Source organism: Heterodontus francisci, chromosome 12 (assembly GCF_036365525.1).
Source record: "Heterodontus francisci isolate sHetFra1 chromosome 12, sHetFra1.hap1, whole genome shotgun sequence".
NCBI classification, from domain to species: domain Eukaryota; kingdom Metazoa; phylum Chordata; class Chondrichthyes; order Heterodontiformes; family Heterodontidae; genus Heterodontus; species Heterodontus francisci.
Genome location: NC_090382.1, coordinates 86,693,465 through 86,705,598, shown reverse-complemented (window position 1 = coordinate 86,705,598; position 12,134 = coordinate 86,693,465). Strand labels below are relative to the sequence as shown.

Genomic DNA, 12,134 nt, shown 5'->3' with positions numbered 1-12,134 from the left:
AGCACTTTCTTAAAGTCCATTTAAACAACATCCACCACATTCCTTTCATCAACTTCCTCTGTTACTTCATCAAAAAATTCAATTAGATTAGTCACGCAAAGATCTCCCTTTTACAAATCTGTGCTGGCTCTCCTTAATTAACTCGAACTTCTCCAAGTATCTGTTGATTTTTTTTCTCTTTATTGTTTCTAAAATCTTACGTACCCCTGATATTAAACTAACTGGCCTGTAGTTGCTAGGACTGTCCTTAAACCCTTTCTTGAATAAGGGTGTCACATTTACCACTCTCCAATCCTCTGGCACCTCGCCCATATCCTGGGAAGATGAACTCAAGCCCTTCCACTATCTCCAACCCCACATACTTTAGCAACCTGGGTTGCAAGCCATCCAGACCAGGTGACTTTATCTACCCTAAGTATAGCCAGCATTTTTAGTATCTTCCCGCTCAATTTATACCTATCCATTGCCTCTACTCTCTCTGCTTCGACCAACATTTTGTCAGATTCCTCTTAGTGGACACCGATACAAAGTAGTCATTAAATATATTAGCCTTGCCCTACACATCTAAGCATTTATTACTCTCTTTGCCCTAATAGGCCCCACTCCACCACTTATTATTTACATGCCGGTAGAAGATTTTTGGGTTCCCTTTTATGTCGACTGCCTTTCTATTCTCATGTTCTCTCTTCATCAATCTTATTTTGCTCTTCACCTCCCCTCTCAACTTATTGTATATGGCCTGGTTCTCACTTGAATAATTCATCTTGCATGTATCATACATGCTCTTTTTTGTTTCATCAGAATCTTTATCTCCCTTGTCATCCAAGGAGCCCTGTTTTTGGTTCCCTTACCTTTTGCCCTTGTTAGAATGTTCCAAGCCTGTACCTGAAGCATCTCTTCCTTAAAAATAACCCATTGTGCCAATATAGGTTTTCCTCTCATTCTTTGGTTCCATTTTACCCTGACTTGATCCCTTCTCATCAAATTGAATTTAGCCCTCTTCCAATCTAGACATTCTACCTTATTTCATTACTTGCTTTTCTGCATTACTAGTCTAAACCTTATGATATGATGACCACTTTTACCCAAGTGCTCCCCGACAGACACTTGGTCCACTTGGCCCATCTCATTTCCCAGCACCAGATCTAGCAAAGCCTCCTTTCTAGTTGGGCTAAGTTAGGCGAAGGACCAGTGAAGTAGACTGATTAGCCACCCATTCTGAAGGTTAAAAAGCCACTGGGACTTTTAGGTCCAGGCCTCAATTAAATTTGACAGCCAAGTGCCAAGCAGGCATTCCAAAGCAGCTCGTTGGATTAAGGCCTCAAGATCAGGGCTGGGGCACCCGCCAACAAGATAAGCTGCGGGGAGGTAAAAAGCACAGAGGATGGGGATCTCGGGGTGACAGTGGCCCAGATTACTCATGTGGGGCCCAGAGGAACAGTCTTGCTCCTCCTCTGAAGCCAAAAAAATTTCAACAATCACTTTTGAGGGGCCTTTTTAGTTCCATTGCCTTTTTTGTTCCATTGCCATTGAACTGATCAGAGCCTGCACATTAAAGGCCTGCTACCCGACACGAACCCGACGGGACCCGACAACATGTGTCGGGTTCGGGTCAGGTCGGGTTGCACTTCCGGGTCCGACATTTGGGCTCAACTCAGGTCAGGCCGGGTTGGACATGCTCTATCACAGTCAAGTGGCTCCAATGTTAATTTAATTTTTGGACTAGAAGGGTGGTTTTGTTCCAGTTATTTTAAGCTTGTGCAGATCAGCAACAAAGTGAAAAACAGAAGGTAGGTTAACTGATGGTCGGGTCAGGTCGGGTCGGGTCCCGCAGGAAAAAATGGAAGGACTCGAGCCGGGTCGGGCTCGGGTCGGATGTGGTTCTGTTGGGCTTGGGTCGGGTTTTTTTTTTGCAGACCCGAGCAGGCAGACAGCGCACAGCAGACTTTAACCAGTTCCAAACTAAAATAACAAATGGGGTCCTATGCCAATCTCCATTTTAAAATGTGCTTAACATCTGAAACAGGCAGGTGCTTTGGACACCCATCGGTAAGCCTATTTCAAAATGGAAGAGGCTGCATTGCCCCTGTTAACAGGAGGCTACCAAGCCCATTTTCAGGCCATTAACACCACATAAAGACACTAAAAATTGCTACAAGGACTCCTATTCAGCATTTGAAATACCTGATGTTTTATTTCCAAAAGTGAATGATGCATAATGAATTCCTTCACATTCTGCTTCAGTGGAGTCTGAAGTTGGCTTGTCACCAGTCATTGGGTCTTTCTCAGTGATGTCTATGAAAAGAGAGCACACTATTAGCAAATCTAACGATTTGAAGGACCATTATTACCATGTTTGGGGAGGTAGCGGGGGAGGGAGGTGTTATTATATTTTCTCCCCATGTAGCCCAGGTTTCTGGAACACTTTAAATAGTATGATGTTCTTAAAGTTGGGGATGCTACCTATTCAATTTTTGAGTGAAATGTTTCTAAAATATATAAACTGTACATCATAGGATTTATATTCTGATTTCGCCCTGAATGACAAGGTGGATAGCTATAGGCTTCAGGAGGGTATAGATTGGTGAAATGGAAAGACACATGGCAAATTAACTTTAATGGAGAGAAGTGTGAAGTGATACATTTTGAGAGGAAGAATGAGGAGAGGCAATATAAACAAAATGATACAATTTTAAAGGGGGCGCAGGAACAGAGAGACCCAGGGTGTATGTACACAAATCTTTGAAGGTAATAAGACAAGTTGAGAAGCCTGTCAAAAAGGCATATCATAGAATCATAGAATGGTTACAGCACAGAAAGAGTCCCTTAGGCCCGTCAAGCCTGTGCCAGCTCTTTGCTACAGCAACTAACCTAGACCCACTCCCTTGTCTTTTCCCCATACCCCTGCAAATTTTTCATCTTCAATTATCCAGTTCTCCCTTGAAGGCATCGATTGAATCTACCTCCACCACACTCTTAGGCAGTACATTCCAGATGCTAACCACTTGCTGCATGAAAACACTAGTTCAGCCTCAACTGGAGTATTGTGTCCTATTCTGGGCACCACACTTTCAGAAGGAGGTTAAGGCATTTGAGAGGATGCATGTCGCTGTTGCTTCTTTTGCCAATCACCTTAAATTGGTGCCCTCTGGTTCTGGATTCTTTTGCCACTGGAAACAGTTTCTCCCTATCTGCTCTGTCCAGACCCCTCACAATTTTGAATATCTCTATCAAATCTCCTCTCAACCTTCTCTTCTCCAAGGGGAACAGGCCCAGTTTCACCAACCTAACCATTTCAATGAAGTTCCTCACCCCTGGAACCATTCTCATGAATCCTATCTCCTTAATGCCTTGACTCCTTCTGAAAGTTTGATGCCCAGAACAGGACACAATATCCAGTTGAGGACAAACTAGTGTTTTATACAGGTTTAACATAATTTTTTTTTGTACTCTATGCCTCTATTTATAAAGCCCAGGATCCTGTATGCTTTGTTAACCGCTTTCTCAACCTGCCCTGCCACCTTCAATGATTTGTGCACATAGAACTCTAGGTCCCTCTGCTCCTGCACCCCCTTTAGAATTGTACCCTTTAATTTATTTTTCCTCTCGTTGTTCTTCCTACCAAAATGAATCATATCACATTTTCTGCAATAAATTTCATCTGCCACTTGTCTGCCCATTCTGCCAACCTGTCTATGTCTTCTTGAAGTCTATCACTATCCTCCTCACAGTTCACAATACTTCCAAGTTTTCTGTCATCTGCAAATGTTGAAATTGTGCCCTGTATGCCCAAATCTAGGTCATTAATATATATCAAGAAAAGCAGGGGTCCCAACACCAACCCCTGGGGACCCCACTATATACCTTCCTCCAGTCTGAAAAACCACTGTTCACAACTACTCTCTGTTCCCTCTCACTCAGCCAATTTCGTATCTATGTTACTACTGTCCCATTTATTCCATGAGCTCTAACTTTGCTGACAAGCCTGATCTGTGGCACTTTATCAAATGTCTTTTGGAAGTCCAAATACACCACATCAACCGCATTATTCTCATCAACCCTCTGTTAGCTCATCAAAAAACTCAAACAAGTTAGTTAAACATGATTTGCCCTCAACAAATCCATGCTGTCTTTCTTTAATTAATTCATATTTGTTCAAGTGACGATTGATTTTGTCCCAACTTATCATTTCTAAAAGTTTTCCCACCACTGAGGTTAAACTGACTGGTCAGTACTTGCTTGGTTTGTCCTTACACCCTTTTTTGAAAAAGGGTGTAACATTTGCAATTCTCTAGTCCTCTGGCACCACACCTGTATCTAAGGAGGACATATGGTATACAAGGCTTTATTAACAGAGGAACAGAGCAGTGGTTCCCAAAGTGTGGTCCATGGACCAGTGGTAGTCCAGGAGGGTCCTCCATGTGTTCTGCGGGCTGCTTGAAAATGCAAGTCATTGTCGCACAATGCCATGTTCAAGGCCATATGAGAGAACAAGCCAGAACCCTCATCCCCACCACTTGTGCGATGTCACACAACCAGGCCAGCTCCTACATGTGTGGCTCGAGTCATCATAATCATGAGCAACAACAATGTATTTTTAGAAGCAAGATTTATGTTCCTGTTGATTTTGTTTCATTTATATAAATGTAAGATAATTATTCGTTTCCCAGAAGAACATTATTGTGCTAATTTTATAACACATAATAAAATGTTTCAAATAAACGTGTTCTCTTGTAGTATTAATGTTTATAAAATGAAAATGTTTATACTTTTGTTTCTGGCATGAATTAATAACTTACTTATGATATTTTATTTAAAAAGCACATAAATTATTACATTAGGTAGCAAAAAAGCAGCAAAATAGTTAGTTTCCATAAGTTCCCATTAATTCTGCTGAGATTTTTTGTGGTGGCAAGTGAAAGCGGGTGATTTAGCACCAGTAGGTGGTCCGCAGGGTCTTTTGCCCACCTAAGTAGTGCACAGATGAAAAGCTTTGAGAACCACTGGAATAGAGTACAAAAACAAGGAAGTGATACTAAACCTTTATAAAACACGAATAGGCCACAGCTGCAGTGTTGTTTTCAGTTCTTGGCACCACACTTTGGGAAGGATGTCAAGGCCTTGGAGAGGGTGCAAAAGAGATTTATGATACCAGGGATGTGGGACTTCAGTTATATGGAGAGACTGGAAAAGTTGGTGTTGTTCTCCTTAGAGTAGAGTAGAGTAGAGTTAAGAGGAGATTTGATAGAAGGATTAAAAGTCATGAATGGCTTTAATCGAGTAAATAAAAATAAACTGTTTCCAGTGGCAGAAGGGTTGGAGACAAGGTTTAAGATGATTAGCAAAAGAACCAGTGATGACATGAGGAAACATTTTTTAACACAGCGAGCTGTTGTGATCTGGAATACACGACCTTGAAGTGCAGTGGAAGCAGCTTCAGTTGTAACATTCAAAACAAAATTGGATGAATACTTGAAGGGAAAAAATTACAGGGCTATAGGGAAAGAGCAGGGGAGTAGGACCAACTCTACCAAAGAGCCGGCACAGGCAGTCCTTCTGTGCTGACTCATTCTATGATCCTACCAGTTCCCCCATAGCTATGTATACTGGGAGGCAGCTGGCACATTATTTATGATTTTCTGTCAACTGTTATTACGGTCCTTCTGTATTTTTTGATAAGCATTTTTTGAGGACTCGTGTACTTTAGAATTATGGCCATTGTTTTATTTTGGAAAACTGAAAAGGGTTCCACAGATTTTTTTTTAAGTGAGATCTTTGGGACAAGTCTTTGGGACTTGCTTTGTAAACAACCCTTATTGGAAGTCACCTGTCTTCAAATAAATATCTAGCAGGGGCTTTTTGACTTGGGGGAGATGTTTAAGGAGAAGTGACAGGTCAACATAGAAACATAGAAAATAGGAGCAGGAGTGGGCCATTCGGCCCTTCGAGCCTGCTCTGCCATTCATTATGATCATGGCTGATCATCCAACTCAGTAGCCTGTTCCCGCTTTCCCCCCATACCCTTTGATCCCTTTCGCCCCAAGAGCTATATCTAATTCCTTCTTGAAAACATACAATATTCTGGCCTCAACTGCTTTCTGTGGTAGCAAATTCAACAGGCTCAACATTCACTGGGTGACGTAATTTCTCCTCATCTCAGTCCTGAAAGGTTTACCCCATATCCTTAGTCTATGACCCCTGGTTCTGGACTTCCCGACCATCGGGAACATCCTTCTTGCATCTACCCTCTCAAGTTCTGTTAGAATTTTATAGGTTTCTATGAGATCCCCCCTCACACTTCTGAACTCCAGCGAATATAATCCTAACTGACTCAATCTCTCCTCATACGTCAGTCCCACCATCCCAGGAATCAGTCTGGTAAACTTTTGCTGTACTCTCTCTATAGCAAGAACATCCTTCCTCAGATAAGGAGCCCAAAACTGCACACAATATTCCAGGTGTGGCCTCAACAAGGCCCTGCATAATTGCAGCAAGACATCCCTGCTCCTGTACTCCAATCCTCTCACTATGAAAGCCAAAATACCATTTACCGTCTGTTGCACCTGCCTGCTTACCTTCAGCGACTGGTGTACGAGAACACCCAGGTCTCATTGCATATTCCCCTCTCTCAGTTTACAGCCGTTCAGATAATAATCTGCCTTCCTGTTTTTGCTACCAAAGTGGATAACCTCACATTTATCCACATTATACTGCATCTGCCATGCATTTGCCCACTCACCCAACTTGTCCAAATCACCCTGAAGCCACTCCGCATCTGCCTCACAACTCACCCTCCCACCCAGTTTTGTGTCATCTGCAAATTTGGAGATATTACATTTAGTTCCCTCATCTAAATCATTAATATATATTGTGAATAGCTGGGGTCCTAGCACCAATTCCTGCGGTACCCCACTAGTCACTGCCTGTCATTCGGAAAACGACCCGTTTATTCCTACTCTTTGTTTCCTGTCTGCCAACCAATTTATTTATCCATCGCAATACACTACCCCCCAATCCCATGCGCTTTAATTTTACACGCTAATCTCTTATGTGGGACTTTGTCGAAAGCCTTCTGAAAGTCCAAATAAACCACATCTACTGGCTGTCCCTTATCAACTCTACTGGTTACATCCTTGAAGAATTCTAGTAGATTTGTTAGGCATGATTTCCCTTTTGCAAATACATGCTGACTCTGTCTGATTATACCACTGTTCTCCAAGTGCTCTGCTATAAAATCTTTGATAATGGACTCTCGAATTTTCCCCAGTACCGACATCAGGCTGACTGGTCTATAATTCCCTGTTTTCTCTCTACCTCCCTTTTTAAATAGTTGGGTTACATTAACTACCCTCCAATCAGTAGGAACTGTTCCAGAGTCTATAGAATCTTGCAAGATGACCACCAATGCATCCACTATTTCTAGGGCCACTTCCTTAAGTACTCTGGGATGCAGGCCATCAGGCCCTGGGGATTTATCGGCCTTCAATCCGATCAATCTCCCCAACACCATTTCACTAATCATACTGATTTCCTTCAGTTCCTCCCTCTCACTAAACCCTGTGTTCCCCAACATTTCTGGTATGATATTTGTGTCCTCCCTTGTGAAGACAGAACCAAAGTATGCATTTAGTTGGTCAGCCATTTCTTTGTTCCCCATAATATATTCCCCTGTTTCTGACTGTAAGGGACCTACATTTGGCTTCACCAATCTTTTTCTCTTCACATTCCGATAGAAACTTTTACAGTCAATTTTTATGTTCCCCGCAAGCTTACTCTCATACTTTATTTTCCCCTTCTTAAACAATCCCTTCATCCTCCTTTGCTGAATTCTAAACTGCTCCCAATCCTCAGGTCTGTTGTTTTTTCTGGCAAATTTGTATGCCTCTTCCTTGGATCTAATGCTATCTCTAATTTCCCTTGTAAACCATGGTTTAGCTACCTTTCCCATTTTACTTTTGCGCCATACAGGAATAAACAATTGTTGCAGTTCATCCATGCGCTCTTTGAATCTTTTCCATTGCCTGTTCATCATCATCCCTTTAAGTAACATTTCCCAATCCATCATAGCCAACTCATGCCTCATACCTTCGTAGTTTCCTTTATTAAGATTCAGGACCCTTGTCTCAGGATCAACTACGTCACTCTCCATCTTGATGAAGAATTCAATCATATTATGGTCGCTCATCCCCAAGGGGTCTTGCACAACTAGATTGTCAATTATTCCTCTCTCATTACACAATACCCAGTCTAGGATGGCCTGTTTTCTAGCTGGTTCCTCAACATATTGGTCCAGAAAACCATCCCGTATGCACTCCATGAATTCCTCCTCTAGGGTATTGTGACTAATTTGATTTGCCCATTCTATATGCAGATCAAAGTCACCCATAATTACAGATGTTCCTTTATCGCATGCGTCTCTAATTTCCTGTTTAATGCCATTCCCAACATCACCACTACAGTTTGGGGGTCTATATGCAACCCTCACTAACGTTTTTTGCCCCTTAGTGTTTCTCAGCTCTACCCATACAGATTCCACATGGTCAGAGCTAATATCCTTCCTCACTATTGCATTAATTTCCTCTTTAACCAGAAATGCAACTCCACCACCTTTTACTTTTTGTCTGTCCTTCCTAAATACTGAATACCCCCTGATGTTCATTTCTCATCCCTAGTCACCCTGCAGCCATGTCTCCATAATCCCGACTATATCATACCCATTTACATCTATTTGCGTGATTAATTCATCCACTTTATTACGAATGCTCTGTGCGTAAAGGCACAAAGCCTTACGGCTTGTCTTTTTAACATTACTTTTCCCCTTCCCACTATTTTTCACTGTGGCCCTGTTTGATTCTGGCCCTTGATTTCTCTGCCTATCACTTTTCTTATTCCACTTACTGTCTTTTGTTCTTGTCTTTGATCCGCCCTCCTCTGACTCCTTGCAAAGGTTCCCATCCCCCTGCCATTTTAGTTTAAACCCTCCCCAATCACTCTAGCAAATACTCCCCCAGGACAGCAGTCCCGGTCCTATCCAGGTGTAACCTGTCCAGTTTGTACTGGTCCCACCTCCCCCAGAACCGGTCCCAATGTCCCAGGAATCTAAAACCCTCCCCCTCACACCATTTCTTCAGTACATATTCATCCAATATATCCTGCTGTTTCTAATCTGACTAGCATGTGGCACTGGTAGTAATCCTGAGATCACTACCTTTGAGGTCCGTCTTTTCAACTTACTTCCTAACTCCCTATATTCTGCTTTTAGGACCTCATCCTTTTTTTTAACCAAGATTTATAGGGGTCAGGAAGCTTGACTCTGGAGATATTGTTTTGGTTTCGCTTTGGACAGCCAGTTTGGGTGTGGGGGGTTTTGAAAGGAGTTTTAAAAACCAGCCAAGGGAACAGTCACATCAGTTTAGCCTTTACCATCTCTTTGAAAAACCTGCCAGCTTTACCATCTCTTTGAGAAGCTCTTTGAAGTGAGTGTAAGAAATAGAAAAATTGATGGTGCATTCCTCCTGAAAGGCTTGCCAGAAACCCCTGATGCTGCATTTTGCCCAGAAAGCCTGCCAAACTGATTTTCAACTTCGCCTGAAAACCGTTCTAGAAAGATCCCAGTGAAAGCCGTCTATACGTATTTGGGACACCAAACCAAAAAAGAAAAACTGACATATTTCCATATCATCTCTTTTTTCTTCAAGAATTAGCAAGTATTTTGCCAAGGTATTCTTTTTGCCTTTTTTTTTGTAACAGAGCTCTAAAGAAATTCTCTATTTTTCAGTTAACGTGTGTGTGTGTGTGTGTTTCTAAGGTAAACAGGGAACTTTCTTATTTCAGTCTGTGTATTAATGCTTTGCTTTGTTACTGAGTAAACTCTTCTTTTGCAATAAACTGATAATTTTGTTGTTTATTACAGAAACCTGGTTGGTGTATTTTATTCTGGGATAAAAACAGAGTCCATGATTGACCATATCAGTAACTGGGTAAACATTTAAATATATGTTGTGACCTGTGGAAACTAGAAAAAACAGTGCACTCATCCCGCGTCGGTCGTAACACAACTCAAATGAATGGGTGGAGAGTCATGGGTCGAGGAATACACACTCAGAAAACTGTCCCTCAAAGTCTTATTTCTAAGTTCCCCATTAAGATCATCATGATAATAGGATCCATCCTCTGGTATGTGACTACAAACTAAACTCTCCCATTCTTTTGGGTCAGATGGCATTGGCCTTGCATGGAAACAATATGGGGCAGGTTTGAAAATGAGGTCTGTGACTAAACTCAAAGTGAGGAGAGGTCAGGGCATGTCAAGAAACAAAGGACTATGCAGCAAAACACCATGTTTAATTACAAGTATCTTGTACCTACCCATTACCCTATAACTGTTGTGCTTAAGAGAATGATGTAAGCATTAGATATCATGGGACGAAGATTGTAATTGGCAAAGTACCACATGAGAGTGCTGGTGCAATCAGAAGGTGGCCTTAATGTATTACATTTGAATAAACAATTTCCAGCCAGGCCTCACAAAAATACTTCAGCACTCTGCACTTCCTGCAGTGCTTGCACCCTCCCCGTTATTAATGTTTATCTGTGGAGAACTCATTTGGCACACAGAGCTCATTGACAAAATATTAATGGGGCCCAAGTCTGAAAGTGGTTCAGGCCTCCTGACTGCCAGATTGGGTTGACATGGTTAATGCCATACTCATTCAGTGCCTAAAGCAAAAGTCTGCTCCACATCTTTTTAATATAAGCCCTGATTTTAACTCCCCATGCCTGATGAGAATGGGGTATGCGAAGGTGGAAGGGAGGGTTAAAATATAGGCAGCCTGGAGCCCACCGGATTCATGTTATGCCGACAATTTAACAGGTGCGTTTCAGGCAGCGTGTGATACCTAACCATGCAAAGGCCTCCTTGAGACTCAAGGGGTCTAATGATGTCATTCTTTCCCCAATGAGATTTTAACTTGCAGCAGCAAGGTTGGCATCTGGTGTTGGGCTTGCCAGTGAAACCCACACTGAGGAACAGTAAGCCAAGGGAGAGAGAAAGGGTTTTCAAAGGTCTCCTCTGAGCCAAGAGGAGCAGGAGTGTTCCTCTGGGACCTACTTAGACTTCTTCAGCCTCCTTTGTCTTGGGATTCTCATGACTGCCTCAACTCCCACCCACCCCACAGCCCACCACCACTTCCAGATCAACCATTGCCAGGGACTGTTCCCACAGGTCACACAAACCCACCTGTCGCAGCCTTGTCATTGACGCCAAAGCTTGATGCTAGCCTTGCTGGCCCTAAGCACACCTGTCACTCTTTTATTTAGGAAATCAGCAAACATTATGTAAATAAAGCTCGGTCATTAAAATTACCCAAACCTTTCTGCTGCTGTTCATGGAGGAGCCAGTCACTCGCTCGGTTGTGTTCCCAGCCGGTAGATAAAATCAACCCCCAAATTTCAGTTACAACATTCAGCAGATCATCTACTACAATCACATCCTCATCTCAATTAATGGATTAGGAAGCAAAGGCAAATGCTCGAAAATTTTGAATATGGGTCTGGACCCAAAATATTGACATGATCCGTTCTCTCCACAGATGCTGCCTGGCCTGCAGAGTGTTTCCAGCATTTTCATCATACCAAAGTTATAATGACACACTGACCTACCACGATTCCAGTTCAATTACTGCCTGTGGCTTCTCTGACTGCTCTACAGAATCATTTTTTGCATGTTCACAGATTAAGGGGGTGCATACCAGGTCCAATCCTGACACTAGATTGCAACTAATAAGATCTGCTTTCACAGCATGAAGGCCAACTTTTGAATGGCTCATTATTATTCAACTTCCAAAACTGTTTTTCTATTACACATTTGGTTTCAATACTGCTTGCAAAAAAGATGAGTATCAACTGAATCATAGATACTAATAATCTACATAAACTGAAAATTATCAATATATCATTTTGTTTCTTATTATTACCTTTCATCTTCTGTACTTTGCTGGTATTTGAATAAACTGTCTCGGCATCACCCTGATCTTTTCTTTTTTCTGGCGACTCCTGCATTTGACTTGTTTGACCTGAACAGAAATAATAAATGCTATTTAGCTACAAGTAATTCTAGTGTAACATTTTTGAAC

At 42.0% G+C, this 12,134-nt stretch overlaps 1 protein-coding gene across 4 annotated transcripts in view; it reads right to left on the bottom strand.

Annotated features, from left to right (window-relative positions):
* Positions 1 to 12,134, bottom strand: part of LOC137375976 (uncharacterized) — a 58,353-nt gene that overhangs the window by 22,703 nt on the left and 23,516 nt on the right. For 3 of the 4 annotated variants that reach the window (XM_068043808.1, XM_068043807.1, XM_068043810.1), the window contains exons 6-7: positions 11,976 to 12,074; positions 2,185 to 2,295 (exon numbers count right to left, since the gene is read on the bottom strand). The gene's annotated coding sequence lies outside the window, so the exon portion shown is untranslated. Of the gene's footprint in view, positions 1 to 2,184; positions 2,296 to 5,152; positions 5,208 to 11,975; positions 12,075 to 12,134 lie in introns of those variants that run through there. The other variant, XM_068043809.1, reaches the window with a different exon arrangement.